The following is a 6,369-nucleotide window of genomic DNA, read 5'->3' as shown; positions in this document are numbered from 1 at the left end:
CCTCATCCAATCCCCAGAAGGGAATTATAATTTTAAAAAAAGCGTGTTTTTTATTATTGATTCTAACATCGTAATTCTCGGTTTCATTATGCAATTATTAGGGTCATTTCAGTACCTTACCAACTAGAAACACAATCATGCAGATGTCAAATTCTTCCACTTTTTAAAGGGAATGTTGCACTACATGCAAAACATTCCAAAGGTGAAAAATTGTTTCTTTGTTACAGATGAGACAATATTTTATTATAGTTCCATGCAAACTGAGGAATTTTATTATCAAATTCTTCATTTTGCCTTAAATATCTCATTAATAAATATGCCAATGATAGTACTGTATTACTCCTAAGTCTCAGTTTCAAAGTTTTCCTCGATTACTATTGTTTCAGTAAGGAATCATTTTAACATGGGCTATGTTCCCAACTGTTATTTCGGACAGTGCTTGGACTGTCCAGTTCGGACACTGTGATTGCCTGACAGAGCATGCGGTGATTTTAGAGAGCCTTTACCTTGACATGACTAACCCAACAGAAACTATTTCAGGGAAGGAAGAAGAGACGACAAACCAGTCCTAGACAACTGAACTCCATGGTTTACTAGGGAGTGCATTGCTTTTACAATTTGAATATGGTTTTGAAAAATGAGACCATGGATGATCATTTCTAACACAGTTACAACCAAATGTATTGGACATGATTTCCGTTGTACAAATACACACTCTCCCTTTCTTAAAATTTCTTGTTAGCAGTTAGTTTATTGTTGCTTCCTTTTTATTATCTTCAGAAGCCAGACCACAACTGCTGCTATTACTACTACTGCTGCTGCTGCTATTAACAGTTAGTATTTATTGGGTGTCTCTGTATTCTAAACCTTATATGTACTAAGTCACTGATTTCTTAGAACAATTCCATCAAGGTAGTACAATTGTCATCATCCCCATTTTTCAGTTAAGGAAACAAGGAGAAATGATTTCATGTGGTACACATCCACTCAGTTTTGGAGTTAGGATTTACTGAAGCTAGTCATGGTCTTTTTTTTTTCTTTAAAGATTTTATTTATTTATTTGACAGAGAGAGAGACAGCCAGCGAGAAAGCAAACACAGGCAGAGGGAGTGGGAGAGGAAGAAGCAGGCTCCCAGTGGAGGAGCCCGATGTGAGGCTTGATTCCAGAAGGCCAGGATCACACCCTGAGCCGAAGGCAAATGCTTAACGACTGAGCCACCCAGGTGCCCCAGTCATGCTCTTAATACATAACCAATACTTCATCCAAGGAGGTACTAGAAGCACGTGAGTATTCTGGTGAATTTCAGGGGTAGTGATCGCTTGACTTTTTTTTACAATGTACATGCATCATATAGTTATTCCTCTGGTAAAATGTTTGTAACTTCTTGATTATTGCTCCTCAACAGTGCTAACTTTTACGAGCATGAGGAGTAGTTAATACAATAATTAATTCTAATGCTAAGCATTTTATGGGGCTTAGGCAACCAAATATCTATGTATGAATATACTTCAATTTGGCAAATATATATATATTCTATTAAATAAATGTGTGTTAAGGTGAAAGGAAATTTTACATAGATGGTCACTTCCCACATAAATAATGTTACCTATATATGACAGATTAATAATAAGTGCCGTTTTCTTCATCGTGAATATTAGTTCTGGTGGCTCGTGTTTTCTGTAGCTAGAGACGACCATGCCACCTGCTGTATGGAGAGGTGCTGTCATGAACAGTGAGACAATGAACTCATGAAGCCGGAAACACGGTCTCCCAGTTAATTTTACTCATTATATTTCCGTGATGAGATTGAAAGTCATGAAAAGATACTAAGAATGTTTTCAGATAAAGAATGGATGGTTATACCTGCCCTTAACAATAAGAGCAAAGTTAATTACCTGTAGCCGTGATCTTAGGCATTAATTCCTCTTCTCCCTTTCCCTCCTCCCTGCCTCACACAGAACATGTGCCTCTATGGTACCAAGATTTTATTTATTTATTTATTTATTTATTTATTTATTTATTTATGAGAGAGAGCGAGAGAAGAATGCAAGAACCAATGAGGAGATTAACGGAGGGGAAGGAGAGGGGGCGCCCAATGCAGGGCTGGATCTCAGGACCCTGAGATCATGACCTGAGCCAAAATGAAGAGGCTGAGGCTTAACTGACTGAGCCACCCAGACTCTATGGTATCATGAAATATACTCCTAAACTTTTCAATTTCTAATTCACCTCTTCTATATAAATTACATATATAGCATGATTCAAAATTTTTTTATCATAGGGTATGATCTCCGAACCATGTCCACTGATGGGGCACTGTCAGTATTTGTTCAGGATGTCTTTCAGAAACATACCAAATAGAATGCTAGAAACAGCAGGAGTAAATCAAACAAAAAGAACATCTGGTCTTTTTAAGAGGAAAATCATAAAGGGGACGAGACACCAAAGGAAGCAGACACATCACTGGAAACCTCTTGTGAGCAGGTTGAGAAAACACAAATACAAATACTTAGGGACAATGTCATTGTATGTGCAACAAATAAAACATTAAGGAATACTGAAAGCATATTAAACAAAATTACATTAACAGCCTCAGTCTGGGTTCAAATCCATGTTTCTCTACTTGCTATCCTCTTCAAAACTCAGTTTTACTTGTCATTAAAATGGAGGTGACTGTGGTACTCATCTCTCAGGATCACTGTGGCAGTTAAACTAGAGAGTCCACATAAAACAAAAAGGGCAGTTCTTAACACAGAGTAAAGACTCAAATGTTCGACAATGAAAAAGTATCTATCAGGAAGGAATACAAATCTGGTTATGTATGTTTTCCAAAATTTGCTTTCTTTTTCAAATTTTCTATTGCCTAATCCAAGTCATTTGTATTTCCACATGGTTTTTAGAGAAGGTTTCTCTAGTACCACAAAAGAAAGCAGACTGAAATTTAAATTTATTGTCTTAAAACTATAGATCAATTTGGGGGAACAATATTGAGTTTTCCAATCCCTGAGCAAGAAAATCCCATTATTTATTTAGGTCTTTTAAAAATTCTTTCAGCAAAAATCTAACACATTTCTCTCAGAAAAGATCTAACACATTTGATTTTAAAAATATTATAAATAGTACTTAATAATTTTTCCAGTTGTTTGTTGCTAGTATATGGAAATACAGTGATCATACATCAAATGATCTTTCTAAATTCACTTATTAATACTAATATTTTTGTACATTCCTTTGAATTTTCCAGACATACTTATACCACTTGTGATAAATTTAATTTTACTTTTTTCTCTCCAATCTATTTATAAGCTTAACTGCCTTGTCTTGTACTGTATTGGCTAGAATCTTCAGTACAAAACTGGAAAGTGATGAGACTAGATATCCTTATCATAAAGAGAAAGCATTATATATTTCACCTTTTAGTATGTCAGCTGTATGTTTTAGTATGATAGATAATCCTTTATGACATTAAGGGAGATTACTCCAATTCCTTGTTTTTTGAGAATGTTTATCATAAAGCATTGTTGAATTTTATTAAATGCTTTTACTGGAGATGGTTATATGGTTCTTTTCCCTCATTATTGTTGATAGCCTGGGGAACAATAATTAATTTCAAATTCCCAAAATAACTCCAACTTGGACATGGTGTTTTATATGTATGTGTGTGTGTGTGTGTGTGGGTGTACCTACCTTATTGTGTATACATACATACAACACAGATATGATTATGACTATTTTGCTCATTATTTTTATGTCTATGTACATGAGACATGTTATAACTTTCCATTCTTGCAATGCTCATATGACATATTGGTATGATGATTATGCTGGCTTCAAAAAATGAACTGGGAAGTATTTCTTCCTTTTCTATTCTCTAGAGATAATTTGTATAAATTTTTAATCATTTATTCCTTTAATATGTGTAGAAATATGTCAGTAAAGATAATCTTTGAGACTGGAATTTTCTTTTTTGGGAAGGTTTTAAATTATGATGTTAATTTCTTTCCAATTAATTTCTTATTTTTAAAAGATTTTATTTGTTCATTTGAGAGAGAGAGAGAAAGAGAGTGAGCAAGCACAAGTGGAGGTGAGGGGCAGAGGGAGAGGGAGAAGCAGACTCCCTGCTGAAGGGGAGTCCGACATGGGGCTTGATCCCAGGACCCTGGGATCCTGACCTAAGCAGAAGGCAGCCACTTAACTGACTGAGCCACCCAGGTGCCCCTCAATTTTCTAGGTTGTGATTTTTACATTTAATTCTCAAGTCTAATGAAGGTTAAGAACAATAGTATAGAATGAGTGCTGACAAGTGAAACTCAGGTAAATATAAGAACTCAGAAAACGTTGGAAGGGTATCACTGCATACAAAAGTTCCAAGTTACTGATGTTAGAAAATATGGAAGGGTGATATAGGAGATACTTGTCTCATTTATAATAAACATGAATTATATTTATAATTTTTAAACTGTATTTTTCTTAAGAAACAAGATTTTATGAGAAGTTTGAGGAAATTGTTGATTTATTTTGCTATATTATTTTTATACCTAAATACAATTATCTAAATTCACTGGTGCTCAAAACTGTCAGTTATCTATATCCTTTCTTCCATCTCCTCTATCCACACACATAAACAACCTACACATTTCAAAAGGATGAACAAATTTCTTTGTATTTGGTTTTAATTATGTCCCCTGATTGGTTCATTCATGTCTGAAAATCAAGGATTTCTCTTTTGAAAGAATTTTAACAATTTGTTTGATATAAAGAATATCTCTACCATAAGTGTGCTTGATTTTTCTTTGAAAGCACTCATGCCTTTCTAATTTGAACTGGCCTGAGAGGCAGAAAAAAGCATATTCATTCTTTGTCTGAGTCCAGAATCTTTACCAGGGTCATCCACGAAATAGTTCCGTATGCCACTGCACAAAATGATACATTTATATTAAATTACCTTGTTTCCTTGTAGTTGGTGATATATATTAACTATCACTTTCCTAATGCAAAGTGAGAAAGTAAAGAATAAAAAATAGAGTATCTATATTAGTATCACTTTTCTAAATATATCATTAACCCTTAAGAAAGTTATTTTTTTCACCTTGTGTATTACTTAGCATAGAAAATAGATTTTAAAATGCTTACTCTTGGGGCGCCTGGATGGCTCAGTTGTTAAGCATCTGCCTTCAGCTCAGGGTCTGATCCCAGGGTTCTGGGATCGAGCCCCTCATCGGGGCTCCCTGCTCTGCTGGGAGCCTGCTTCTTCCTCTCCCACTCCTCCTGCTTGTGTTGCTTCTCCCTCGCTGGCTGTCTCTCTCTCTGTCAAATAAATAAATAAAATCTTTAAAATAAAATGCTTACTCTTGAGTTATTCATTTATTCAATAATTTTTATTAAGCACCTACTATATATTATCACTGAGTTTAGTGTTCATGCGGTGAGGATTGATAAATGTCTAAGTAGTTACTCTCTTGTGCTAAAATAACACATTGAAGGACTCTTCAAGTAGAGTCCTAAATTATGTACTTCATAAGTCAACCCATGAGAAGCCGCAGGAGAGTAATGTGTTAAATATCATTTTTGTCTGACAGAGTTTTTATGACATAGTTGAAACTCAAGTATTTCATTAAGTACCTGATTAAATCATTAGGCAGATTTGTTTTTAATTTAATGTTCATCAGTAGTATATTTCACAAATAAGTTTTAATAAAGATAGATTCATCATCAGTTAAGCAGATTTGCTTAAAACTCTTAACCTAATTTCAACTATAACTTAATTTTTGGAAAATATTAATAAGTTATTATCAAGTTTTAAAACATCAAAGTTAATGTACTTCAAAATCAGTATTCTTTCCTGTAAACTGGAAGCTACTTTTATACTAGGGATATATCTTATTTTCTTTGAAACCTTAGCACTAAACAGAGGTTGGACAGTAAATGTTAACTGAATGAGTCAAAAAATGTCATATAATTTCTTTGTGGAAAAGAATGACAAAAAATGTCATTTTTGTGATGTCACCAATTTAAAACCTGATGGTGGGGGGGAAAAAGCACCTTAATGGGAAAATTTTAAATAAATAACTTGGATACATTTGTATTGAATTTCAGTGTAACTTTCTCAATTGTCAATACTGGAATTCCTCAATTACTTCACCTTCTACTTTCTAGCTGTTCTTTTGACCAGAAGCTGAGGCTTTTAGCTACTGAATTAGGGGGCTGGCTTAGGAAATATCTCATCATGCTTAGCTCCAAGAAGCTGATTCTCTGCTGTTTGTCTATTCATCAAAAAGGGAAAAAAAAATTACATGAAGCCAGACTTTTCCACTTCTCACACCTCCTTCCTTAAATCTAAACCAAGTTAACATCTTCAAATAAGAAAA

The sequence above is a fragment of the Ursus maritimus genome, unplaced genomic scaffold (assembly GCF_017311325.1).
Source record: "Ursus maritimus isolate PB19 unplaced genomic scaffold, ASM1731132v1 scaffold_3, whole genome shotgun sequence".
In the NCBI taxonomy this organism is placed as follows: domain Eukaryota; kingdom Metazoa; phylum Chordata; class Mammalia; order Carnivora; family Ursidae; genus Ursus; species Ursus maritimus.
Note: the sequence above shows the minus strand (reverse complement) of the source record.